A 25,908-nucleotide genomic window follows, 5' to 3' on the forward strand; every position below is an offset into this window, starting at 1 on the left:
GAATAGCAAAAATGATATTCAACATGTCAAACCATACAATGCAGTTGGTTAAGTGTTAAGTCGACTCAAAAGGCATAGCACAGATAAAACAGCAAGGAGTTTAACAACTCCATATAAGAAGGTTTTGCAATTCCCTTAATGTAATATCTTATTCATCAAGCAGTGGAAACTTCAAGAGTGCATCTTCTTAAACGTAACACACTGCCTGAACAGGAACTTCAAACTTGGACACTCATATTAAAAGTCTGCTGTGCCACTCACTGAACTATCCAGTGTCTACTAACTTTCATCTTCAATTCATCTTAAAACAATGTGGAAGGATACCAACCGACACTACATTTATGAATATGATTGCATATATTGACAAGCATTATGTAGCGTTTGATAGTGAACTGATATTTCAAACTTTTGAAACCTCAGCATTAAATGTCATCTATTTTAAGTCCTGAAATATGTACTATCTCATTTTCTGCTGACTTAGAATTCATGCTTCTTCAGTGACAGTATACAATTGAGAAAGGGCCGAAACTCCTACTATCTAGTAAATTATATTTTCATCAGTACACCTGACAATTTCCTCTTGCATATTGATTATACAATGTTTTCTATTCAAGCACTCTTTGTTTAAAACAGGCCTTCTTTCAAAGGCTATTTTGGTAAATGATTTTGGGTGAAGCTGAAGCTGCATTGTTTATTGCTATTTCAATTCGTTATGAAAGAAATTGAGCAATAATATTGACTCTGGTGGGATTCGAACCCACAGCCTTTGAATGCCTTTTTTAACATTTTCCTAGAAGTCCAATGCGCTATCCATTGCGCCACAGAGCCAACCTGCACCAAGAAACTTTTCAGAAATTCTGAAATAAAATAATGAGCAAGCAACTGATGATCAACTTTACAAAGTTGATAGGATACTATAATCATGGTTACATGTTGAGCATTGCATGGGGAAAAAGATATTCAACATGCCAAACTACATGATACAGTTGGATAAGTCTACTCAAAAGGCCTCTGACGGATAAAATCTTGACAATTTAAAAAACTCCATTTAAGAAGGTTTTGCAATTCTGTCAATGTAATATCTTGTTCATCATGCAATAGAAACTAAAAGAGTACTTCTTCTTAAACATAGCACCCCGCCTGAACAGGGACTTGAACCCTGGACCCTCAGATTAAAAGTCTGATGCTCTACCGACTGAGCTATCCAGGCTCTGCTTACTCTAATCTTCAAATCACATTAAAACAATTTGGAAGGATACCAACCTTACATTTACTGACAATCATTTATTATTATCATTACATATATTGATAATCAATATGTAGAGTTTTATCATGAATTGATATTTCAAGCTTTTGACATCTCAGCATTATATTTTATCTCTTTAAGTCCTGAAATTTGTACCATCTCATTTTCTGCTGATTCGGAATTCATGCTTCTTCATTGACAATACACAATTAAGAAAGGACCAAAAACTCTTACTGCCTAATACATTATATTTTACTCAGTCTACCTGTCAATTTCCTCTTATATGTAGATTATACAATATTTTCTATTCAAGTGGTGTCGGTTGAAAAAAGGGCTTCTTTCAAAGGCCATTTTGGTGAATGATTTCAGAGCAAGAAGAAGCTGCATTATTTATTGCAATTTCAATTCATTATAAAAGAAATGTAGGACAACATTGCCTCTGGTGGGATTCAAAACCACAACTTTTGAATGCCTTCTTTACATTACTCTTGAAAGCCAAAGCACTATCCATTGTGCCACAGAGCCAATCTTTTTAGGAGGTCGGACAGAAATGATCAAATAAAATAATGAGCTAGCAGCTGCTCATCAACTTTATGAAGTTGGTAGGAATCTATGATCCTGGATTTATGTTGAGCATTGAATAGCAAAAATGATATTCAACATGTCAAACCATACAATGCAGTTGGTTAAGTGTTAAGTCGACTCAAAAGGCATAGCACAGATAAAACAGCAAGGAGTTTAACAACTCCATATAAGAAGGTTTTGCAATTCCCTTAATGTAATATCTTATTCATCAAGCAGTGGAAACTTCAAGAGTGCATCTTCTTAAACATAACACACTGCCTGAACAGGAACTTCAAACCTGGACACTCATATTAAAAGTCTGCTGTGCCACTCACTGAACTATCCAGTGTCTACTAACTTTCATCTTCAATTCATCTTAAAACAATGTGGAAGGATACCAACCGACACTATATTTATGAATATGATTGCATATATTGACAAGCATTATGTAGCGTTTGATAGTGAACTGATATTTCAAACTTTTGAAACCTCAGCATTAAATGTCATCTATTTTAAGTCCTGAAATATGTACTATCTCATTTTCTGCTGACTTAGAATTCATGCTTCTTCAGTGACAGTATACAATTGAGAAAGGGCCGAAACTCCTACTATCTAGTAAATTATATTTTCATCAGTACACCTGACAATTTCCTCTTGCATATTGATTATACAATGTTTTCTATTCAAGCACTCTTTGTTTAAAACAGGCCTTCTTTCAAAGGCTATTTTGGTAAATGATTTTGGGTGAAGCTGAAGCTGCATTGTTTATTGCTATTTCAATTCGTTATGAAAGAAATTGAGCAATAATATTGACTCTGGTGGGATTCGAACCCACAGCCTTTGAATGCCTTTTTTAACATTTTCCTAGAAGTCCAATGCGCTATCCATTGCGCCACAGAGCCAACCTGCACCAAGAAACTTTTCAGAAATTCTGAAATAAAATAATGAGCAAGCAACTGATGATCAACTTTACAAAGTTGATAGGATACTATAATCATGGTTACATGTTGAGCATTGCATGGGGAAAAAGATATTCAACATGCCAAACTACATGATACAGTTGGATAAGTCTACTCAAAAGGCCTCTGACGGATAAAATCTTGACAATTTAAAAAACTCCATTTAAGAAGGTTTTGCAATTCTGTCAATGTAATATCTTGTTCATCATGCAATAGAAACTAAAAGAGTACTTCTTCTTAAACATAGCACCCCGCCTGAACAGGGACTTGAACCCTGGACCCTCAGATTAAAAGTCTGATGCTCTACCGACTGAGCTATCCAGGCTCTGCTTACTCTAATCTTCAAATCACATTAAAACAATTTGGAAGGATACCAACCTTACATTTACTGACAATCATTTATTATTATCATTACATATATTGATAATCAATATGTAGAGTTTTATCATGAATTGATATTTCAAGCTTTTGACATCTCAGCATTATATTTTATCTCTTTAAGTCCTGAAATTTGTACCATCTCATTTTCTGCTGATTCGGAATTCATGCTTCTTCATTGACAATACACAATTAAGAAAGGACCAAAAACTCTTACTGCCTAATACATTATATTTTACTCAGTCTACCTGTCAATTTCCTCTTATATGTAGATTATACAATATTTTCTATTCAAGTGGTGTCGGTTGAAAAAAGGGCTTCTTTCAAAGGCCATTTTGGTGAATGATTTCAGAGCAAGAAGAAGCTGCATTATTTATTGCAATTTCAATTCATTATAAAAGAAATGTAGGACAACATTGCCTCTGGTGGGATTCAAAACCACAACTTTTGACTGCCTTCTTTACATTACTCTTGAAAGCCAAAGCAGTATCCATTGTGCCACAGAGCCAATCTTTTTAGGATGTCGGACAGAAATGATCAAATAAAATAATGAGCTAGCAGCTGCTCATCAACTTTATAAAGTTGTTAGGAATCTATGATCCTGGATTTATGTTGAGCATTGAATAGCAAAAATGATATTCAACATGTCAAACCATACAATGCAGTTGGTTAAGTGTTAAGTCGACTCAAAAGGCATAGCACAGATAAAACAGCAAGGAGTTTAACAACTCCATATAAGAAGGTTTTGCAATTCCCTTAATGTAATATCTTATTCATCAAGCAGTGGAAACTTCAAGAGTGCATCTTCTTAAACATAACACACTGCCTGAACAGGAACTTCAAACCTGGACACTCATATTAAAAGTCTGCTGTGCCACTCACTGAACTATCCAGTGTCTACTAACTTTCATCTTCAATTCATCTTAAAACAATGTGGAAGGATACCAACCGACACTATATTTATGAATATGATTGCATATATTGACAAGCATTATGTAGCGTTTGATAGTGAACTGATATTTCAAACTTTTGAAACCTCAGCATTAAATGTCATCTATTTTAAGTCCTGAAATATGTACTATCTCATTTTCTGCTGACTTAGAATTCATGCTTCTTCAGTGACAGTATACAATTGAGAAAGGGCCGAAACTCCTACTATCTAGTAAATTATATTTTCATCAGTACACCTGACAATTTCCTCTTGCATATTGATTATACAATGTTTTCTATTCAAGCACTCTTTGTTTAAAACAGGCCTTCTTTCAAAGGCTATTTTGGTAAATGATTTTGGGTGAAGCTGAAGCTGCATTGTTTATTGCTATTTCAATTCGTTATGAAAGAAATTGAGCAATAATATTGACTCTGGTGGGATTCGAACCCACAGCCTTTGAATGCCTTTTTTAACATTTTCCTAGAAGTCCAATGCGCTATCCATTGCGCCACAGAGCCAACCTGCACCAAGAAACTTTTCAGAAATTCTGAAATAAAATAATGAGCAAGCAACTGATGATCAACTTTACAAAGTTGATAGGATACTATAATCATGGTTACATGTTGAGCATTGCATGGGGAAAAAGATATTCAACATGCCAAACTACATGATACAGTTGGATAAGTCTACTCAAAAGGCCTCTGACGGATAAAATCTTGACAATTTAAAAAACTCCATTTAAGAAGGTTTTGCAATTCTGTCAATGTAATATCTTGTTCATCATGCAATAGAAACTAAAAGAGTACTTCTTCTTAAACATAGCACCCCGCCTGAACAGGGACTTGAACCCTGGACCCTCAGATTAAAAGTCTGATGCTCTACCGACTGAGCTATCCAGGCTCTGCTTACTCTAATCTTCAAATCACATTAAAACAATTTGGAAGGATACCAAGCTTACATTTACTGACAATCATTTATTATTATCATTACATATATTGATAATCAATACGTAGAGTTTTATCATGAATTGATATTTCAAGCTTTTGACATCTCAGCATTATATTTTATCTCTTTAAGTCCTGAAATTTGTACCATCTCATTTTCTGCTGATTCGGAATTCATGCTTCTTCATTGACAATACACAATCAAGAAAGGACCAAAAACTCTTATTGCCTAATACATTATATTTTACTCAGTATACCTGTCAATTTCCTCTTATATGTAGATTATACAATATTTTCTATTCAAGTGGTGTCGGTTGAAAATAGGCCTTCTTTCAAAGGCCATTTTGGTGAATGATTTCAGAGCAAGAAGAAGCTGCATTATTTATTGCAATTTCAATTCATTATAAAAGAAATGTAGGACAACATTGCCTCTGGTGGGATTCAAAACCACAACTTTTGAATGCCTTCTTTACATTACTCTTGAAAGCCAAAGCACTATCCATTGTGCCACAGAGCCAATCTTTTTAGGATGTCGGACAGAAATGATCAAATAAAATAATGAGCTAGCAGCTGCTCATCAACTTTATGAAGTTGTTAGGAATCTATGATCCTGGATTTATGTTGAGCATTGAATAGCAAAAATGATATTCAACATGTCAAACCATACAATGCAGTTGGTTAAGTGTTAAGTCGACTCAAAAGGCATAGCACAGATAAAACAGCAAGGAGTTTAACAACTCCATATAAGAAGGTTTTGCAATTCCCTTAATGTAATATCTTATTCATCAAGCAGTGGAAACTTCAAGAGTGCATCTTCTTAAACATAACACACTGCCTGAACAGGAACTTCAAACCTGGACACTCATATTAAAAGTCTGCTGTGCCACTCACTGAACTATCCAGTGTCTACTAACTTTCATCTTCAATTCATCTTAAAACAATGTGGAAGGATTCCAACCGACACTATATTTATGAATATGATTGCATATATTGACAAGCATTATGTAGCGTTTGATAGTGAACTGATATTTCAAACTTTTGAAACCTCAGCATTAAATGTCATCTATTTTAAGTCCTGAAATATGTACTATCTCATTTTCTGCTGACTTAGAATTCATGCTTCTTCAGTGACAGTATACAATTGAGAAAGGGCCGAAACTCCTACTATCTAGTAAATTATATTTTCATCAGTACACCTGACAATTTCCTCTTGCATATTGATTATACAATGTTTTCTATTCAAGCACTCTTTGTTTAAAACAGGCCTTCTTTCAAAGGCTATTTTGGTAAATGATTTTGGGTGAAGCTGAAGCTGCATTGTTTATTGCTATTTCAATTCGTTATGAAAGAAATTGAGCAATAATATTGACTCTGGTGGGATTCGAACCCACAGCCTTTGAATGCCTTTTTTAACATTTTCCTAGAAGTCCAATGCGCTATCCATTGCGCCACAGAGCCAACCTGCACCAAGAAACTTTTCAGAAATTCTGAAATAAAATAATGAGCAAGCAACTGATGATCAACTTTACAAAGTTGATAGGATACTATAATCATGGTTACATGTTGAGCATTGCATGGGGAAAAAGATATTCAACATGCCAAACTACATGATACAGTTGGATAAGTCTACTCAAAAGGCCTCTGACGGATAAAATCTTGACAATTTAAAAAACTCCATTTAAGAAGGTTTTGCAATTCTGTCAATGTAATATCTTGTTCATCATGCAATAGAAACTAAAAGAGTACTTCTTCTTAAACATAGCACCCCGCCTGAACAGGGACTTGAACCCTGGACCCTCAGATTAAAAGTCTGATGCTCTACCGACTGAGCTATCCAGGCTCTGCTTACTCTAATCTTCAAATCACATTAAAACAATTTGGAAGGATACCAACCTTACATTTACTGACAATCATTTATTATTATCATTACATATATTGATAATCAATATGTAGAGTTTTATCATGAATTGATATTTCAAGCTTTTGACATCTCAGCATTATATTTTATCTCTTTAAGTCCTGAAATTTGTACCATCTCATTTTCTGCTGATTCGGAATTCATGCTTCTTCATTGACAATACACAATTAAGAAAGGACCAAAAACTCTTACTGCCTAATACATTATATTTTACTCAGTCTACCTGTCAATTTCCTCTTATATGTAGATTATACAATATTTTCTATTCAAGTGGTGTCGGTTGAAAAAAGGGCTTCTTTCAAAGGCCATTTTGGTGAATGATTTCAGAGCAAGAAGAAGCTGCATTATTTATTGCAATTTCAATTCATTATAAAAGAAATGTAGGACAACATTGCCTCTGGTGGGATTCAAAACCACAACTTTTGACTGCCTTCTTTACATTACTCTTGAAAGCCAAAGCAGTATCCATTGTGCCACAGAGCCAATCTTTTTAGGATGTCGGACAGAAATGATCAAATAAAATAATGAGCTAGCAGCTGCTCATCAACTTTATAAAGTTGTTAGGAATCTATGATCCTGGATTTATGTTGAGCATTGAATAGCAAAAATGATATTCAACATGTCAAACCATACAATGCAGTTGGTTAAGTGTTAAGTCGACTCAAAAGGCATAGCACAGATAAAACAGCAAGGAGTTTAACAACTCCATATAAGAAGGTTTTGCAATTCCCTTAATGTAATATCTTATTCATCAAGCAGTGGAAACTTCAAGAGTGCATCTTCTTAAACGTAACACACTGCCTGAACAGGAACTTCAAACTTGGACACTCATATTAAAAGTCTGCTGTGCCACTCACTGAACTATCCAGTGTCTACTAACTTTCATCTTCAATTCATCTTAAAACAATGTGGAAGGATACCAACCGACACTACATTTATGAATATGATTGCATATATTGACAAGCATTATGTAGCGTTTGATAGTGAACTGATATTTCAAACTTTTGAAACCTCAGCATTAAATGTCATCTATTTTAAGTCCTGAAATATGTACTATCTCATTTTCTGCTGACTTAGAATTCATGCTTCTTCAGTGACAGTATACAATTGAGAAAGGGCCGAAACTCCTACTATCTAGTAAATTATATTTTCATCAGTACACCTGACAATTTCCTCTTGCATATTGATTATACAATGTTTTCTATTCAAGCACTCTTTGTTTAAAACAGGCCTTCTTTCAAAGGCTATTTTGGTAAATGATTTTGGGTGAAGCTGAAGCTGCATTGTTTATTGCTATTTCAATTCGTTATGAAAGAAATTGAGCAATAATATTGACTCTGGTGGGATTCGAACCCACAGCCTTTGAATGCCTTTTTTAACATTTTCCTAGAAGTCCAATGCGCTATCCATTGCGCCACAGAGCCAACCTGTACCAAGAAACTTTTCAGAAATTCTGAAATAAAATAATGAGCAAGCAACTGATGATCAACTTTACAAAGTTGATAGGATACTATAATCATGGTTACATGTTGAGCATTGCATGGGGAAAAAGATATTCAACATGCCAAACTACATGATACAGTTGGATAAGTCTACTCAAAAGGCCTCTGACGGATAAAATCTTGACAATTTAAAAAACTCCATTTAAGAAGGTTTTGCAATTCTGTCAATGTAATATCTTGTTCATCATGCAATAGAAACTAAAAGAGTACTTCTTCTTAAACATAGCACCCCGCCTGAACAGGGACTTGAACCCTGGACCCTCAGATTAAAAGTCTGATGCTCTACCGACTGAGCTATCCAGGCTCTGCTTACTCTAATCTTCAAATCACATTAAAACAATTTGGAAGGATACCAACCTTACATTTACTGACAATCATTTATTATTATCATTACATATATTGATAATCAATATGTAGAGTTTTATCATGAATTGATATTTCAAGCTTTTGACATCTCAGCATTATATTTTATCTCTTTAAGTCCTGAAATTTGTACCATCTCATTTTCTGCTGATTCGGAATTCATGCTTCTTCATTGACAATACACAATTAAGAAAGGACCAAAAACTCTTACTGCCTAATACATTATATTTTACTCAGTCTACCTGTCAATTTCCTCTTATATGTAGATTATACAATATTTTCTATTCAAGTGGTGTCGGTTGAAAAAAGGGCTTCTTTCAAAGGCCATTTTGGTGAATGATTTCAGAGCAAGAAGAAGCTGCATTATTTATTGCAATTTCAATTCATTATAAAAGAAATGTAGGACAACATTGCCTCTGGTGGGATTCAAAACCACAACTTTTGAATGCCTTCTTTACATTACTCTTGAAAGCCAAAGCACTATCCATTGTGCCACAGAGCCAATCTTTTTAGGAGGTCGGACAGAAATGATCAAATAAAATAATGAGCTAGCAGCTGCTCATCAACTTTATGAAGTTGGTAGGAATCTATGATCCTGGATTTATGTTGAGCATTGAATAGCAAAAATGATATTCAACATGTCAAACCATACAATGCAGTTGGTTAAGTGTTAAGTCGACTCAAAAGGCATAGCACAGATAAAACAGCAAGGAGTTTAACAACTCCATATAAGAAGGTTTTGCAATTCCCTTAATGTAATATCTTATTCATCAAGCAGTGGAAACTTCAAGAGTGCATCTTCTTAAACATAACACACTGCCTGAACAGGAACTTCAAACCTGGACACTCATATTAAAAGTCTGCTGTGCCACTCACTGAACTATCCAGTGTCTACTAACTTTCATCTTCAATTCATCTTAAAACAATGTGGAAGGATACCAACCGACACTATATTTATGAATATGATTGCATATATTGACAAGCATTATGTAGCGTTTGATAGTGAACTGATATTTCAAACTTTTGAAACCTCAGCATTAAATGTCATCTATTTTAAGTCCTGAAATATGTACTATCTCATTTTCTGCTGACTTAGAATTCATGCTTCTTCAGTGACAGTATACAATTGAGAAAGGGCCGAAACTCCTACTATCTAGTAAATTATATTTTCATCAGTACACCTGACAATTTCCTCTTGCATATTGATTATACAATGTTTTCTATTCAAGCACTCTTTGTTTAAAACAGGCCTTCTTTCAAAGGCTATTTTGGTAAATGATTTTGGGTGAAGCTGAAGCTGCATTGTTTATTGCTATTTCAATTCGTTATGAAAGAAATTGAGCAATAATATTGACTCTGGTGGGATTCGAACCCACAGCCTTTGAATGCCTTTTTTAACATTTTCCTAGAAGTCCAATGCGCTATCCATTGCGCCACAGAGCCAACCTGCACCAAGAAACTTTTCAGAAATTCTGAAATAAAATAATGAGCAAGCAACTGATGATCAACTTTACAAAGTTGATAGGATACTATAATCATGGTTACATGTTGAGCATTGCATGGGGAAAAAGATATTCAACATGCCAAACTACATGATACAGTTGGATAAGTCTACTCAAAAGGCCTCTGACGGATAAAATCTTGACAATTTAAAAAACTCCATTTAAGAAGGTTTTGCAATTCTGTCAATGTAATATCTTGTTCATCATGCAATAGAAACTAAAAGAGTACTTCTTCTTAAACATAGCACCCCGCCTGAACAGGGACTTGAACCCTGGACCCTCAGATTAAAAGTCTGATGCTCTACCGACTGAGCTATCCAGGCTCTGCTTACTCTAATCTTCAAATCACATTAAAACAATTTGGAAGGATACCAACCTTACATTTACTGACAATCATTTATTATTATCATTACATATATTGATAATCAATATGTAGAGTTTTATCATGAATTGATATTTCAAGCTTTTGACATCTCAGCATTATATTTTATCTCTTTAAGTCCTGAAATTTGTACCATCTCATTTTCTGCTGATTCGGAATTCATGCTTCTTCATTGACAATACACAATCAAGAAAGGACCAAAAACTCTTACTGCCTAATACATTATATTTTACTCAGTCTACCTGTCAATTTCCTCTTATATGTAGATTATACAATATTTTCTATTCAAGTGGTGTCGGTTGAAAAAAGGGCTTCTTTCAAAGGCCATTTTGGTGAATGATTTCAGAGCAAGAAGAAGCTGCATTATTTATTGCAATTTCAATTCATTATAAAAGAAATGTAGGACAACATTGCCTCTGGTGGGATTCAAAACCACAACTTTTGACTGCCTTCTTTACATTACTCTTGAAAGCCAAAGCAGTATCCATTGTGCCACAGAGCCAATCTTTTTAGGATGTCGGACAGAAATGATCAAATAAAATAATGAGCTAGCAGCTGCTCATCAACTTTATAAAGTTGTTAGGAATCTATGATCCTGGATTTATGTTGAGCATTGAATAGCAAAAATGATATTCAACATGTCAAACCATACAATGCAGTTGGTTAAGTGTTAAGTCGACTCAAAAGGCATAGCACAGATAAAACAGCAAGGAGTTTAACAACTCCATATAAGAAGGTTTTGCAATTCCCTTAATGTAATATCTTATTCATCAAGCAGTGGAAACTTCAAGAGTGCATCTTCTTAAACATAACACACTGCCTGAACAGGAACTTCAAACCTGGACACTCATATTAAAAGTCTGCTGTGCCACTCACTGAACTATCCAGTGTCTACTAACTTTCATCTTCAATTCATCTTAAAACAATGTGGAAGGATACCAACCGACACTATATTTATGAATATGATTGCATATATTGACAAGCATTATGTAGCGTTTGATAGTGAACTGATATTTCAAACTTTTGAAACCTCAGCATTAAATGTCATCTATTTTAAGTCCTGAAATATGTACTATCTCATTTTCTGCTGACTTAGAATTCATGCTTCTTCAGTGACAGTATACAATTGAGAAAGGGCCGAAACTCCTACTATCTAGTAAATTATATTTTCATCAGTACACCTGACAATTTCCTCTTGCATATTGATTATACAATGTTTTCTATTCAAGCACTCTTTGTTTAAAACAGGCCTTCTTTCAAAGGCTATTTTGGTAAATGATTTTGGGTGAAGCTGAAGCTGCATTGTTTATTGCTATTTCAATTCGTTATGAAAGAAATTGAGCAATAATATTGACTCTGGTGGGATTCGAACCCACAGCCTTTGAATGCCTTTTTTAACATTTTCCTAGAAGTCCAATGCGCTATCCATTGCGCCACAGAGCCAACCTGCACCAAGAAACTTTTCAGAAATTCTGAAATAAAATAATGAGCAAGCAACTGATGATCAACTTTACAAAGTTGATAGGATACTATAATCATGGTTACATGTTGAGCATTGCATGGGGAAAAAGATATTCAACATGCCAAACTACATGATACAGTTGGATAAGTCTACTCAAAAGGCCTCTGACGGATAAAATCTTGACAATTTAAAAAACTCCATTTAAGAAGGTTTTGCAATTCTGTCAATGTAATATCTTGTTCATCATGCAATAGAAACTAAAAGAGTACTTCTTCTTAAACATAGCACCCCGCCTGAACAGGGACTTGAACCCTGGACCCTCAGATTAAAAGTCTGATGCTCTACCGACTGAGCTATCCAGGCTCTGCTTACTCTAATCTTCAAATCACATTAAAACAATTTGGAAGGATACCAAGCTTACATTTACTGACAATCATTTATTATTATCATTACATATATTGATAATCAATACGTAGAGTTTTATCATGAATTGATATTTCAAGCTTTTGACATCTCAGCATTATATTTTATCTCTTTAAGTCCTGAAATTTGTACCATCTCATTTTCTGCTGATTCGGAATTCATGCTTCTTCATTGACAATACACAATCAAGAAAGGACCAAAAACTCTTACTGCCTAATACATTATATTTTACTCAGTATACCTGTCAATTTCCTCTTATATGTAGATTATACAATATTTTCTATTCAAGTGGTGTCGGTTGAAAATAGGCCTTCTTTCAAAGGCCATTTTGGTGAATGATTTCAGAGCAAGAAGAAGCTGCATTATTTATTGCAATTTCAATTCATTATAAAAGAAATGTAGGACAACATTGCCTCTGGTGGGATTCAAAACCACAACTTTTGAATGCCTTCTTTACATTACTCTTGAAAGCCAAAGCACTATCCATTGTGCCACAGAGCCAATCATTTTAGGATGTCGGACAGAAATGATCAAATAAAATAATGAGCTAGCAGCTGCTCATCAACTTTATGAAGTTGTTAGGAATCTATGATCCTGGATTTATGTTGAGCATTGAATAGCAAAAATGATATTCAACATGTCAAACCATACAATGCAGTTGGTTAAGTGTTAAGTCGACTCAAAAGGCATAGCACAGATAAAACAGCAAGGAGTTTAACAACTCCATATAAGAAGGTTTTGCAATTCCCTTAATGTAATATCTTATTCATCAAGCAGTGGAAACTTCAAGAGTGCATCTTCTTAAACATAACACACTGCCTGAACAGGAACTTCAAACCTGGACACTCATATTAAAAGTCTGCTGTGCCACTCACTGAACTATCCAGTGTCTACTAACTTTCATCTTCAATTCATCTTAAAACAATGTGGAAGGATTCCAACCGACACTATATTTATGAATATGATTGCATATATTGACAAGCATTATGTAGCGTTTGATAGTGAACTGATATTTCAAACTTTTGAAACCTCAGCATTAAATGTCATCTATTTTAAGTCCTGAAATATGTACTATCTCATTTTCTGCTGACTTAGAATTCATGCTTCTTCAGTGACAGTATACAATTGAGAAAGGGCCGAAACTCCTACTATCTAGTAAATTATATTTTCATCAGTACACCTGACAATTTCCTCTTGCATATTGATTATACAATGTTTTCTATTCAAGCACTCTTTGTTTAAAACAGGCCTTCTTTCAAAGGCTATTTTGGTAAATGATTTTGGGTGAAGCTGAAGCTGCATTGTTTATTGCTATTTCAATTCGTTATGAAAGAAATTGAGCAATAATATTGACTCTGGTGGGATTCGAACCCACAGCCTTTGAATGCCTTTTTTAACATTTTCCTAGAAGTCCAATGCGCTATCCATTGCGCCACAGAGCCAACCTGCACCAAGAAACTTTTCAGAAATTCTGAAATAAAATAATGAGCAAGCAACTGATGATCAACTTTACAAAGTTGATAGGATACTATAATCATGGTTACATGTTGAGCATTGCATGGGGAAAAAGATATTCAACATGCCAAACTACATGATACAGTTGGATAAGTCTACTCAAAAGGCCTCTGACGGATAAAATCTTGACAATTTAAAAAACTCCATTTAAGAAGGTTTTGCAATTCTGTCAATGTAATATCTTGTTCATCATGCAATAGAAACTAAAAGAGTACTTCTTCTTAAACATAGCACCCCGCCTGAACAGGGACTTGAACCCTGGACCCTCAGATTAAAAGTCTGATGCTCTACCGACTGAGCTATCCAGGCTCTGCTTACTCTAATCTTCAAATCACATTAAAACAATTTGGAAGGATACCAACCTTACATTTACTGACAATCATTTATTATTATCATTACATATATTGATAATCAATATGTAGAGTTTTATCATGAATTGATATTTCAAGCTTTTGACATCTCAGCATTATATTTTATCTCTTTAAGTCCTGAAATTTGTACCATCTCATTTTCTGCTGATTCGGAATTCATGCTTCTTCATTGACAATACACAATTAAGAAAGGACCAAAAACTCTTACTGCCTAATACATTATATTTTACTCAGTCTACCTGTCAATTTCCTCTTATATGTAGATTATACAATATTTTCTATTCAAGTGGTGTCGGTTGAAAAAAGGGCTTCTTTCAAAGGCCATTTTGGTGAATGATTTCAGAGCAAGAAGAAGCTGCATTATTTATTGCAATTTCAATTCATTATAAAAGAAATGTAGGACAACATTGCCTCTGGTGGGATTCAAAACCACAACTTTTGACTGCCTTCTTTACATTACTCTTGAAAGCCAAAGCAGTATCCATTGTGCCACAGAGCCAATCTTTTTAGGATGTCGGACAGAAATGATCAAATAAAATAATGAGCTAGCAGCTGCTCATCAACTTTATAAAGTTGTTAGGAATCTATGATCCTGGATTTATGTTGAGCATTGAATAGCAAAAATGATATTCAACATGTCAAACCATACAATGCAGTTGGTTAAGTGTTAAGTCGACTCAAAAGGCATAGCACAGATAAAACAGCAAGGAGTTTAACAACTCCATATAAGAAGGTTTTGCAATTCCCTTAATGTAATATCTTATTCATCAAGCAGTGGAAACTTCAAGAGTGCATCTTCTTAAACATAACACACTGCCTGAACAGGAACTTCAAACCTGGACACTCATATTAAAAGTCTGCTGTGCCACTCACTGAACTATCCAGTGTCTACTAACTTTCATCTTCAATTCATCTTAAAACAATGTGGAAGGATTCCAACCGACACTATATTTATGAATATGATTGCATATATTGACAAGCATTATGTAGCGTTTGATAGTGAACTGATATTTCAAACTTTTGAAACCTCAGCATTAAATGTCATCTATTTTAAGTCCTGAAATATGTACTATCTCATTTTCTGCTGACTTAGAATTCATGCTTCTTCAGTGACAGTATACAATTGAGAAAGGGCCGAAACTCCTACTATCTAGTAAATTATATTTTCATCAGTACACCTGACAATTTCCTCTTGCATATTGATTATACAATGTTTTCTATTCAAGCACTCTTTGTTTAAAACAGGCCTTCTTTCAAAGGCTATTTTGGTAAATGATTTTGGGTGAAGCTGAAGCTGCATTGTTTATTGCTATTTCAATTCGTTATGAAAGAAATTGAGCAATAATATTGACTCTGGTGGGATTCGAACCCACAGCCTTTGAATGCCTTTTTTAACATTTTCCTAGAAGTCCAATGCACTATCCATTGCGCCACAGAGCCAACCTGCACCAAGAAACTTTTCAGAAATTCTGAAATAAAATAATGAGCAAGCAACTGATGATCAACTTTACAAAGTTGATAGGATACTATAATCATGGTTACATGTTGAGCATTGCATGGGGAAAAAGATATTCAACATGCCAAACTACATGATACAGTTGGATAAGTCTACTCAAAAGGCCTCTGACGGATAAAATCTTGACAATTTAAAAAACTCCATTTAAGAAGGTTTTGCAATTCTGTCAATGTAATATCTTGTTCATCATGCAATAGAAACTAAAAGAGTACTTCTTCTTAAACATAGCACCCCGCCTGAACAGGGACTTGAACCCTGGACCCTCAGATTAAAAGTCTGATGCTCTACCGACTGAGCTATCCAGGCTCTGCTTACTCTAATCTTCAAATCACATTAAAACAATTTGGAAGGATACCAACCTTACATTTACTGACAATCATTTATTATTATCATTACATATATTGATAATCAATATGTAGAGTTTTATCATGAATTGATATTTCAAGCTTTTGACATCTCAGCATTATATTTTATCTCTTTAAGTCCTGAAATTTGTACCATCTCATTTTCTGCTGATTCGGAATTCATGCTTCTTCATTGACAATACACAATTAAGAAAGGACCAAAAACTCTTACTGCCTAATACATTATATTTTACTCAGTCTACCTGTCAATTTCCTCTTATATGTAGATTATACAATATTTTCTATTCAAGTGGTGTCGGTTGAAAAAAGGGCTTCTTTCAAAGGCCATTTTGGTGAATGATTTCAGAGCAAGAAGAAGCTGCATTATTTATTGCAATTTCAATTCATTATAAAAGAAATGTAGGACAACATTGCCTCTGGTGGGATTCAAAACCACAACTTTTGACTGCCTTCTTTACATTACTCTTGAAAGCCAAAGCAGTATCCATTGTGCCACAGAGCCAATCTTTTTAGGATGTCGGACAGAAATGATCAAATAAAATAATGAGCTAGCAGCTGCTCATCAACTTTATGAAGTTGTTAGGAATCTATGATCCTGGATTTATGTTGAGCATTGAATAGCAAAAATGATATTCAACATGTCAAACCATACAATGCAGTTGGTTAAGTGTTAAGTCGACTCAAAAGGCATAGCACAGATAAAACAGCAAGGAGTTTAACAACTCCATATAAGAAGGTTTTGCAATTCCCTTAATGTAATATCTTATTCATCAAGCAGTGGAAACTTCAAGAGTGCATCTTCTTAAACATAACACACTGCCTGAACAGGAACTTCAAACCTGGACACTCATATTAAAAGTCTGCTGTGCCACTCACTGAACTATCCAGTGTCTACTAACTTTCATCTTCAATTCATCTTAAAACAATGTGGAAGGATTCCAACCGACACTATATTTATGAATATGATTGCATATATTGACAAGCATTATGTAGCGTTTGATAGTGAACTGATATTTCAAACTTTTGAAACCTCAGCATTAAATGTCATCTATTTTAAGTCCTGAAATATGTACTATCTCATTTTCTGCTGACTTAGAATTCATGCTTCTTCAGTGACAGTATACAATTGAGAAAGGGCCGAAACTCCTACTATCTAGTAAATTATATTTTCATCAGTACACCTGACAATTTCCTCTTGCATATTGATTATACAATGTTTTCTATTCAAGCACTCTTTGTTTAAAACAGGCCTTCTTTCAAAGGCTATTTTGGTAAATGATTTTGGGTGAAGCTGAAGCTGCATTGTTTATTGCTATTTCAATTCGTTATGAAAGAAATTGAGTAATAATATTGACTCTGGTGGGATTCGAACCCACAGCCTTTGAATGCCTTTTTTAACATTTTCCTAGAAGTCCAATGCGCTATCCATTGCGCCACAGAGCCAACCTGCACCAAGAAACTTTTCAGAAATTCTGAAATAAAATAATGAGCAAGCAACTGATGATCAACTTTACAAAGTTGATAGGATACTATAATCATGGTTACATGTTGAGCATTGCATGGGGAAAAAGATATTCAACATGCCAAACTACGTGATACAGTTGGATAAGTCTACTCAAAAGGCCTCTGACGGATAAAATCTTGACAATTTAAAAAACTCCATTTAAGAAGGTTTTGCAATTCTGTCAATGTAATATCTTGTTCATCATGCAATAGAAACTAAAAGAGTACTTCTTCTTAAACATAGCACCCCGCCTGAACAGGGACTTGAACCCTGGACCCTCAGATTAAAAGTCTGATGCTCTACCGACTGAGCTATCCAGGCTCTGCTTACTCTAATCTTCAAATCACATTAAAACAATTTGGAAGGATACCAACCTTACATTTACTGACAATCATTTATTATTATCATTACATATATTGATAATCAATATGTAGAGTTTTATCATGAATTGATATTTCAAGCTTTTGACATCTCAGCATTATATTTTATCTCTTTAAGTCCTGAAATTTGTACCATCTCATTTTCTGCTGATTCGGAATTCATGCTTCTTCATTGACAATACACAATTAAGAAAGGACCAAAAACTCTTACTGCCTAATACATTATATTTTACTCAGTCTACCTGTCAATTTCCTCTTATATGTAGATTATACAATATTTTCTATTCAAGTGGTGTCGGTTGAAAAAAGGGCTTCTTTCAAAGGCCATTTTGGTGAATGATTTCAGAGCAAGAAGAAGCTGCATTATTTATTGCAATTTCAATTCATTATAAAAGAAATGTAGGACAACATTGCCTCTGGTGGGATTCAAAACCACAACTTTTGACTGCCTTCTTTACATTACTCTTGAAAGCCAAAGCAGTATCCATTGTGCCACAGAGCCAATCTTTTTAGGATGTCGGACAGAAATGATCAAATAAAATAATGAGCTAGCAGCTGCTCATCAACTTTATAAAGTTGTTAGGAATCTATGATCCTGGATTTATGTTGAGCATTGAATAGCAAAAATGATATTCAACATGTCAAACCATACAATGCAGTTGGTTAAGTGTTAAGTCGACTCAAAAGGCATAGCACAGATAAAACAGCAAGGAGTTTAACAACTCCATATAAGAAGGTTTTGCAATTCCCTTAATGTAATATCTTATTCATCAAGCAGTGGAAACTTCAAGAGTGCATCTTCTTAAACATAACACACTGCCTGAACAGGAACTTCAAACCTGGACACTCATATTAAAAGTCTGCTGTGCCACTCACTGAACTATCCAGTGTCTACTAACTTTCATCTTCAATTCATCTTAAAACAATGTGGAAGGATACCAACCGACACTATATTTATGAATATGATTGCATATATTGACAAGCATTATGTAGCGTTTGATAGTGAACTGATATTTCAAACTTTTGAAACCTCAGCATTAAATGTCATCTATTTTAAGTCCTGAAATATGTACTATCTCATTTTCTGCTGACTTAGAATTCATGCTTCTTCAGTGACAGTATACAATTGAGAAAGGGCCGAAACTCCTACTATCTAGTAAATTATATTTTCATCAGTACACCTGACAATTTCCTCTTGCATATTGATTATACAATGTTTTCTATTCAAGCACTCTTTGTTTAAAACAGGCCTTCTTTCAAAGGCTATTTTGGTAAATGATTTTGGGTGAAGCTGAAGCTGCATTGTTTATTGCTATTTCAATTCGTTATGAAAGAAATTGAGCAATAATATTGACTCTGGTGGGATTCGAACCCACAGCCTTTGAATGCCTTTTTTAACATTTTCCTAGAAGTCCAATGCGCTATCCATTGCGCCACAGAGCCAACCTGCACCAAGAAACTTTTCAGAAATTCTGAAATAAAATAATGAGCAAGCAACTGATGATCAACTTTACAAAGTTGATAGGATACTATAATCATGGTTACATGTTGAGCATTGCATGGGGAAAAAGATATTCAACATGCCAAACTACATGATACAGTTGGATAAGTCTACTCAAAAGGCCTCTGACGGATAAAATCTTGACAATTTAAAAAACTCCATTTAAGAAGGTTTTGCAATTCTGTCAATGTAATATCTTGTTCATCATGCAATAGAAACTAAAAGAGTACTTCTTCTTAAACATAGCACCCCGCCTGAACAGGGACTTGAACCCTGGACCCTCAGATTAAAAGTCTGATGCTCTACCGACTGAGCTATCCAGGCTCTGCTTACTCTAATCTTCAAATCACATTAAAACAATTTGGAAGGATACCAAGCTTACATTTACTGACAATCATTTATTATTATCATTACATATATTGATAATCAATACGTAGAGTTTTATCATGAATTGATATTTCAAGCTTTTGACATCTCAGCATTATATTTTATCTCTTTAAGTCCTGAAATTTGTACCATCTCATTTTCTGCTGATTCGGAATTCATGCTTCTTCATTGACAATACACAATCAAGAAAGGACCAAAAACTCTTACTGCCTAATACATTATATTTTACTCAGTATACCTGTCAATTTCCTCTTATATGTAGATTATACAATATTTTCTATTCAAGTGGTGTCGGTTGAAAATAGGCCTTCTTTCAAAGGCCATTTTGGTGAATGATTTCAGAGCAAGAAGAAGCTGCATTATTTATTGCAATTTCAATTCATTATAAAAGAAATGTAGGACAACATTGCCTCTGGTGGGATTCAAAACCACAACTTTTGAATGCCTTCTTTACATTACTCTTGAAAGCCAAAGCACTATCCATTGTGCCACAGAGCCAATCTTTTTAGGATGTCGGACAGAAATGATCAAATAAAATAATGAGCTAGCAGCTGCTCATCAACTTTATGAAGTTGTTAGGAATCTATGATCCTGGATTTATGTTGAGCATTGAATAGCAAAAATGATATTCAACATGTCAAACCATACAATGCAGTTGGTTAAGTGTTAAGTCGACTCAAAAGGCATAGCACAGATAAAACAGCAAGGAGTTTAACAACTCCATATAAGAAGGTTTTGCAATTCCCTTAATGTAATATCTTATTCATCAAGCAGTGGAAACTTCAAGAGTGCATCTTCTTAAACATAACACACTGCCTGAACAGGAACTTCAAACCTGGACACTCATATTAAAAGTCTGCTGTGCCACTCACTGAACTATCCAGTGTCTACTAACTTTCATCTTCAATTCATCTTAAAACAATGTGGAAGGATTCCAACCGACACTATATTTATGAATATGATTGCATATATTGACAAGCATTATGTAGCGTTTGATAGTGAACTGATATTTCAAACTTTTGAAACCTCAGCATTAAATGTCATCTATTTTAAGTCCTGAAATATGTACTATCTCATTTTCTGCTGACTTAGAATTCATGCTTCTTCAGTGACAGTATACAATTGAGAAAGGGCCGAAACTCCTACTATCTAGTAAATTATATTTTCATCAGTACACCTGACAATTTCCTCTTGCATATTGATTATACAATGTTTTCTATTCAAGCACTCTTTGTTTAAAACAGGCCTTCTTTCAAAGGCTATTTTGGTAAATGATTTTGGGTGAAGCTGAAGCTGCATTGTTTATTGCTATTTCAATTCGTTATGAAAGAAATTGAGCAATAATATTGACTCTGGTGGGATTCGAACCCACAGCCTTTGAATGCCTTTTTTAACATTTTCCTAGAAGTCCAATGCGCTATCCATTGCGCCACAGAGCCAACCTGCACCAAGAAACTTTTCAGAAATTCTGAAATAAAATAATGAGCAAGCAACTGATGATCAACTTTACAAAGTTGATAGGATACTATAATCATGGTTACATGTTGAGCATTGCATGGGGAAAAAGATATTCAACATGCCAAACTACATGATACAGTTGGATAAGTCTACTCAAAAGGCCTCTGACGGATAAAATCTTGACAATTTAAAAAACTCCATTTAAGAAGGTTTTGCAATTCTGTCAATGTAATATCTTGTTCATCATGCAATAGAAACTAAAAGAGTACTTCTTCTTAAACATAGCACCCCGCCTGAACAGGGACTTGAACCCTGGACCCTCAGATTAAAAGTCTGATGCTCTACCGACTGAGCTATCCAGGCTCTGCTTACTCTAATCTTCAAATCACATTAAAACAATTTGGAAGGATACCAACCTTACATTTACTGACAATCATTTATTATTATCATTACATATATTGATAATCAATATGTAGAGTTTTATCATGAATTGATATTTCAAGCTTTTGACATCTCAGCATTATATTTTATCTCTTTAAGTCCTGAAATTTGTACCATCTCATTTTCTGCTGATTCGGAATTCATGCTTCTTCATTGACAATACACAATTAAGAAAGGACCAAAAACTCTTACTGCCTAATACATTATATTTTACTCAGTCTACCTGTCAATTTCCTCTTATATGTAGATTATACAATATTTTCTATTCAAGTGGTGTCGGTTGAAAAAAGGGCTTCTTTCAAAGGCCATTTTGGTGAATGATTTCAGAGCAAGAAGAAGCTGCATTATTTATTGCAATTTCAATTCATTATAAAAGAAATGTAGGACAACATTGCCTCTGGTGGGATTCAAAACCACAACTTTTGACTGCCTTCTTTACATTACTCTTGAAAGCCAAAGCAGTATCCATTGTGCCACAGAGCCAATCTTTTTAGGATGTCGGACAGAAATGATCAAATAAAATAATGAGCTAGCAGCTGCTCATCAACTTTATAAAGTTGTTAGGAATCTATGATCCTGGATTTATGTTGAGCATTGAATAGCAAAAATGATATTCAACATGTCAAACCATACAATGCAGTTGGTTAAGTGTTAAGTCGACTCAAAAGGCATAGCACAGATAAAACAGCAAGGAGTTTAACAACTCCATATAAGAAGGTTTTGCAATTCCCTTAATGTAATATCTTATTCATCAAGCAGTGGAAACTTCAAGAGTGCATCTTCTTAAACGTAACACACTGCCTGAACAGGAACTTCAAACTTGGACACTCATATTAAAAGTCTGCTGTGCCACTCACTGAACTATCCAGTGTCTACTAACTTTCATCTTCAATTCATCTTAAAACAATGTGGAAGGATACCAACCGACACTACATTTATGAATATGATTGCATATATTGACAAGCATTATGTAGCGTTTGATAGTGAACTGATATTTCAAACTTTTGAAACCTCAGCATTAAATGTCATCTATTTTAAGTCCTGAAATATGTACTATCTCATTTTCTGCTGACTTAGAATTCATGCTTCTTCAGTGACAGTATACAATTGAGAAAGGGCCGAAACTCCTACTATCTAGTAAATTATATTTTCATCAGTACACCTGACAATTTCCTCTTGCATATTGATTATACAATGTTTTCTATTCAAGCACTCTTTGTTTAAAACAGGCCTTCTTTCAAAGGCTATTTTGGTAAATGATTTTGGGTGAAGCTGAAGCTGCATTGTTTATTGCTATTTCAATTCGTTATGAAAGAAATTGAGCAATAATATTGACTCTGGTGGGATTCGAACCCACAGCCTTTGAATGCCTTTTTTAACATTTTCCTAGAAGTCCAATGCGCTATCCATTGCGCCACAGAGCCAACCTGCACCAAGAAACTTTTCAGAAATTCTGAAATAAAATAATGAGCCAGCAACTGATGATCAACTTTACAAAGTTGATAGGATACTATAATCATGGTTACATGTTGAGCATTGCATGGGGAAAAAGATATTCAACATGCCAAACTACATGATACAGTTGGATAAGTCTACTCAAAAGGCCTCTGACGGATAAAATCTTGACAATTTAAAAAACTCCATTTAAGAAGGTTTTGCAATTCTGTCAATGTAATATCTTGTTCATCATGCAATAGAAACTAAAAGAGTACTTCTTCTTAAACATAGCACCCCGCCTGAACAGGGACTTGAACCCTGGACCCTCAGATTAAAAGTCTGATGCTCTACCGACTGAGCTATCCAGGCTCTGCTTACTCTAATCTTCAAATCACATTAAAACAATTTGGAAGGATACCAAGCTTACATTTACTGACAATCATTTATTATTATCATTACATATATTGATAATCAATACGTAGAGTTTTATCATGAATTGATATTTCAAGCTTTTGACATCTCAGCATTATATTTTATCTCTTTAAGTCCTGAAATTTGTACCATCTCATTTTCTGCTGATTCGGAATTCATGCTTCTTCATTGACAATACACAATCAAGAAAGGACCAAAAACTCTTACTGCCTAATACATTATATTTTACTCAGTCTACCTGTCAATTTCCTCTTATATGTAGATTATACAATATTTTCTATTCAAGTGGTGTCGGTTGAAAAAAGGGCTTCTTTCAAAGGCCATTTTGGTGAATGATTTCAGAGCAAGAAGAAGCTGCATTATTTATTGCAATTTCAATTCATTATAAAAGAAATGTAGGACAACATTGCCTCTGGTGGGATTCAAAACCACAACTTTTGACTGCCTTCTTTACATTACTCTTGAAAGCCAAAGCAGTATCCATTGTGCCACAGAGCCAATCTTTTTAGGATGTCGGACAGAAATGATCAAATAAAATAATGAGCTAGCAGCTGCTCATCAACTTTATAAAGTTGTTAGGAATCTATGATCCTGGATTTATGTTGAGCATTGAATAGCAAAAATGATATTCAACATGTCAAACCATACAATGCAGTTGGTTAAGTGTTAAGTCGACTCAAAAGGCATAGCACAGATAAAACAGCAAGGAGTTTAACAACTCCATATAAGAAGGTTTTGCAATTCCCTTAATGTAATATCTTATTCATCAAGCAGTGGAAACTTCAAGAGTGCATCTTCTTAAACATAACACACTGCCTGAACAGGAACTTCAAACCTGGACACTCATATTAAAAGTCTGCTGTGCCACTCACTGAACTATCCAGTGTCTACTAACTTTCATCTTCAATTCATCTTAAAACAATGTGGAAGGATACCAACCGACACTATATTTATGAATATGATTGCATATATTGACAAGCATTATGTAGCGTTTGATAGTGAACTGATATTTCAAACTTTTGAAACCTCAGCATTAAATGTCATCTATTTTAAGTCCTGAAATATGTACTATCTCATTTTCTGCTGACTTAGAATTCATGCTTCTTCAGTGACAGTATACAATTGAGAAAGGGCCGAAACTCCTACTATCTAGTAAATTATATTTTCATCAGTACACCTGACAATTTCCTCTTGCATATTGATTATACAATGTTTTCTATTCAAGCACTCTTTGTTTAAAACAGGCCTTCTTTCAAAGGCTATTTTGGTAAATGATTTTGGGTGAAGCTGAAGCTGCATTGTTTATTGCTATTTCAATTCGTTATGAAAGAAATTGAGCAATAATATTGACTCTGGTGGGATTCGAACCCACAGCCTTTGAATGCCTTTTTTAACATTTTCCTAGAAGTCCAATGCGCTATCCATTGCGCCACAGAGCCAACCTGCACCAAGAAACTTTTCAGAAATTCTGAAATAAAATAATGAGCAAGCAACTGATGATCAACTTTACAAAGTTGATAGGATACTATAATCATGGTTACATGTTGAGCATTGCATGGGGAAAAAGATATTCAACATGCCAAACTACATGATACAGTTGGATAAGTCTACTCAAAAGGCCTCTGACGGATAAAATCTTGACAATTTAAAAAACTCCATTTAAGAAGGTTTTGCAATTCTGTCAATGTAATATCTTGTTCATCATGCAATAGAAACTAAAAGAGTACTTCTTCTTAAACATAGCACCCCGCCTGAACAGGGACTTGAACCCTGGACCCTCAGATTAAAAGTCTGATGCTCTACCGACTGAGCTATCCAGGCTCTGCTTACTCTAATCTTCAAATCACATTAAAACAATTTGGAAGGATACCAAGCTTACATTTACTGACAATCATTTATTATTATCATTACATATATTGATAATCAATACGTAGAGTTTTATCATGAATTGATATTTCAAGCTTTTGACATCTCAGCATTATATTTTATCTCTTTAAGTCCTGAAATTTGTACCATCTCATTTTCTG

At 34.5% G+C, this 25,908-nt stretch overlaps 28 non-coding genes across 28 annotated transcripts; all 28 read right to left on the reverse strand.

The window, feature by feature from the left end:
• Positions 1-736: 736 nt before the first annotated feature.
• TRNAR-UCU (transfer RNA arginine (anticodon UCU)) lies at positions 737-828 on the reverse strand. The gene is given in 2 exon segments: positions 737-772; positions 792-828. It is a non-coding gene; the product is annotated as a tRNA-Arg (tRNA).
• Positions 829-1,137: 309 nt separating this feature from the next.
• TRNAK-UUU (transfer RNA lysine (anticodon UUU)) lies at positions 1,138-1,210 on the reverse strand. Its single transcript has one exon. It is a non-coding gene; the product is annotated as a tRNA-Lys (tRNA).
• A 1,410-nt stretch (positions 1,211-2,620) lies between these two features.
• Positions 2,621-2,712, reverse strand: TRNAR-UCU (transfer RNA arginine (anticodon UCU)). Its single transcript is given in 2 exon segments — positions 2,621-2,656; positions 2,676-2,712. It is a non-coding gene; the product is annotated as a tRNA-Arg (tRNA).
• A 309-nt stretch (positions 2,713-3,021) lies between these two features.
• TRNAK-UUU (transfer RNA lysine (anticodon UUU)) lies at positions 3,022-3,094 on the reverse strand. Its single transcript has one exon. It is a non-coding gene; the product is annotated as a tRNA-Lys (tRNA).
• Positions 3,095-4,504: 1,410 nt separating this feature from the next.
• Positions 4,505-4,596, reverse strand: TRNAR-UCU (transfer RNA arginine (anticodon UCU)). Its single transcript is given in 2 exon segments — positions 4,505-4,540; positions 4,560-4,596. It is a non-coding gene; the product is annotated as a tRNA-Arg (tRNA).
• Positions 4,597-4,905: 309 nt separating this feature from the next.
• TRNAK-UUU (transfer RNA lysine (anticodon UUU)) lies at positions 4,906-4,978 on the reverse strand. The gene has a single exon. It is a non-coding gene; the product is annotated as a tRNA-Lys (tRNA).
• Positions 4,979-6,388: 1,410 nt separating this feature from the next.
• On the reverse strand, positions 6,389-6,480 carry TRNAR-UCU (transfer RNA arginine (anticodon UCU)). The gene is given in 2 exon segments: positions 6,389-6,424; positions 6,444-6,480. It is a non-coding gene; the product is annotated as a tRNA-Arg (tRNA).
• A 309-nt stretch (positions 6,481-6,789) lies between these two features.
• Positions 6,790-6,862, reverse strand: TRNAK-UUU (transfer RNA lysine (anticodon UUU)). The gene has a single exon. It is a non-coding gene; the product is annotated as a tRNA-Lys (tRNA).
• A 1,410-nt stretch (positions 6,863-8,272) lies between these two features.
• Positions 8,273-8,364, reverse strand: TRNAR-UCU (transfer RNA arginine (anticodon UCU)). The gene is given in 2 exon segments: positions 8,273-8,308; positions 8,328-8,364. It is a non-coding gene; the product is annotated as a tRNA-Arg (tRNA).
• A 309-nt stretch (positions 8,365-8,673) lies between these two features.
• TRNAK-UUU (transfer RNA lysine (anticodon UUU)) lies at positions 8,674-8,746 on the reverse strand. Its single transcript has one exon. It is a non-coding gene; the product is annotated as a tRNA-Lys (tRNA).
• Positions 8,747-10,156: 1,410 nt separating this feature from the next.
• TRNAR-UCU (transfer RNA arginine (anticodon UCU)) lies at positions 10,157-10,248 on the reverse strand. The gene is given in 2 exon segments: positions 10,157-10,192; positions 10,212-10,248. It is a non-coding gene; the product is annotated as a tRNA-Arg (tRNA).
• A 309-nt stretch (positions 10,249-10,557) lies between these two features.
• On the reverse strand, positions 10,558-10,630 carry TRNAK-UUU (transfer RNA lysine (anticodon UUU)). Its single transcript has one exon. It is a non-coding gene; the product is annotated as a tRNA-Lys (tRNA).
• A 1,410-nt stretch (positions 10,631-12,040) lies between these two features.
• TRNAR-UCU (transfer RNA arginine (anticodon UCU)) lies at positions 12,041-12,132 on the reverse strand. Its single transcript is given in 2 exon segments — positions 12,041-12,076; positions 12,096-12,132. It is a non-coding gene; the product is annotated as a tRNA-Arg (tRNA).
• A 309-nt stretch (positions 12,133-12,441) lies between these two features.
• On the reverse strand, positions 12,442-12,514 carry TRNAK-UUU (transfer RNA lysine (anticodon UUU)). Its single transcript has one exon. It is a non-coding gene; the product is annotated as a tRNA-Lys (tRNA).
• A 1,410-nt stretch (positions 12,515-13,924) lies between these two features.
• TRNAR-UCU (transfer RNA arginine (anticodon UCU)) lies at positions 13,925-14,016 on the reverse strand. The gene is given in 2 exon segments: positions 13,925-13,960; positions 13,980-14,016. It is a non-coding gene; the product is annotated as a tRNA-Arg (tRNA).
• Positions 14,017-14,325: 309 nt separating this feature from the next.
• TRNAK-UUU (transfer RNA lysine (anticodon UUU)) lies at positions 14,326-14,398 on the reverse strand. Its single transcript has one exon. It is a non-coding gene; the product is annotated as a tRNA-Lys (tRNA).
• A 1,410-nt stretch (positions 14,399-15,808) lies between these two features.
• On the reverse strand, positions 15,809-15,900 carry TRNAR-UCU (transfer RNA arginine (anticodon UCU)). Its single transcript is given in 2 exon segments — positions 15,809-15,844; positions 15,864-15,900. It is a non-coding gene; the product is annotated as a tRNA-Arg (tRNA).
• Positions 15,901-16,209: 309 nt separating this feature from the next.
• Positions 16,210-16,282, reverse strand: TRNAK-UUU (transfer RNA lysine (anticodon UUU)). Its single transcript has one exon. It is a non-coding gene; the product is annotated as a tRNA-Lys (tRNA).
• Positions 16,283-17,692: 1,410 nt separating this feature from the next.
• On the reverse strand, positions 17,693-17,784 carry TRNAR-UCU (transfer RNA arginine (anticodon UCU)). The gene is given in 2 exon segments: positions 17,693-17,728; positions 17,748-17,784. It is a non-coding gene; the product is annotated as a tRNA-Arg (tRNA).
• A 309-nt stretch (positions 17,785-18,093) lies between these two features.
• Positions 18,094-18,166, reverse strand: TRNAK-UUU (transfer RNA lysine (anticodon UUU)). The gene has a single exon. It is a non-coding gene; the product is annotated as a tRNA-Lys (tRNA).
• A 1,410-nt stretch (positions 18,167-19,576) lies between these two features.
• TRNAR-UCU (transfer RNA arginine (anticodon UCU)) lies at positions 19,577-19,668 on the reverse strand. The gene is given in 2 exon segments: positions 19,577-19,612; positions 19,632-19,668. It is a non-coding gene; the product is annotated as a tRNA-Arg (tRNA).
• Positions 19,669-19,977: 309 nt separating this feature from the next.
• TRNAK-UUU (transfer RNA lysine (anticodon UUU)) lies at positions 19,978-20,050 on the reverse strand. Its single transcript has one exon. It is a non-coding gene; the product is annotated as a tRNA-Lys (tRNA).
• Positions 20,051-21,460: 1,410 nt separating this feature from the next.
• TRNAR-UCU (transfer RNA arginine (anticodon UCU)) lies at positions 21,461-21,552 on the reverse strand. Its single transcript is given in 2 exon segments — positions 21,461-21,496; positions 21,516-21,552. It is a non-coding gene; the product is annotated as a tRNA-Arg (tRNA).
• Positions 21,553-21,861: 309 nt separating this feature from the next.
• On the reverse strand, positions 21,862-21,934 carry TRNAK-UUU (transfer RNA lysine (anticodon UUU)). Its single transcript has one exon. It is a non-coding gene; the product is annotated as a tRNA-Lys (tRNA).
• Positions 21,935-23,344: 1,410 nt separating this feature from the next.
• Positions 23,345-23,436, reverse strand: TRNAR-UCU (transfer RNA arginine (anticodon UCU)). Its single transcript is given in 2 exon segments — positions 23,345-23,380; positions 23,400-23,436. It is a non-coding gene; the product is annotated as a tRNA-Arg (tRNA).
• Positions 23,437-23,745: 309 nt separating this feature from the next.
• TRNAK-UUU (transfer RNA lysine (anticodon UUU)) lies at positions 23,746-23,818 on the reverse strand. The gene has a single exon. It is a non-coding gene; the product is annotated as a tRNA-Lys (tRNA).
• Positions 23,819-25,228: 1,410 nt separating this feature from the next.
• Positions 25,229-25,320, reverse strand: TRNAR-UCU (transfer RNA arginine (anticodon UCU)). Its single transcript is given in 2 exon segments — positions 25,229-25,264; positions 25,284-25,320. It is a non-coding gene; the product is annotated as a tRNA-Arg (tRNA).
• Positions 25,321-25,629: 309 nt separating this feature from the next.
• Positions 25,630-25,702, reverse strand: TRNAK-UUU (transfer RNA lysine (anticodon UUU)). The gene has a single exon. It is a non-coding gene; the product is annotated as a tRNA-Lys (tRNA).
• Between the last annotated feature and the right edge of the window lie 206 nt (positions 25,703-25,908).

Source organism: Pleurodeles waltl, unplaced genomic scaffold (genome assembly GCF_031143425.1).
Source record: "Pleurodeles waltl isolate 20211129_DDA unplaced genomic scaffold, aPleWal1.hap1.20221129 scaffold_197, whole genome shotgun sequence".
Taxonomy (NCBI): Eukaryota; Metazoa; Chordata; class Amphibia; order Caudata; family Salamandridae; genus Pleurodeles; species Pleurodeles waltl.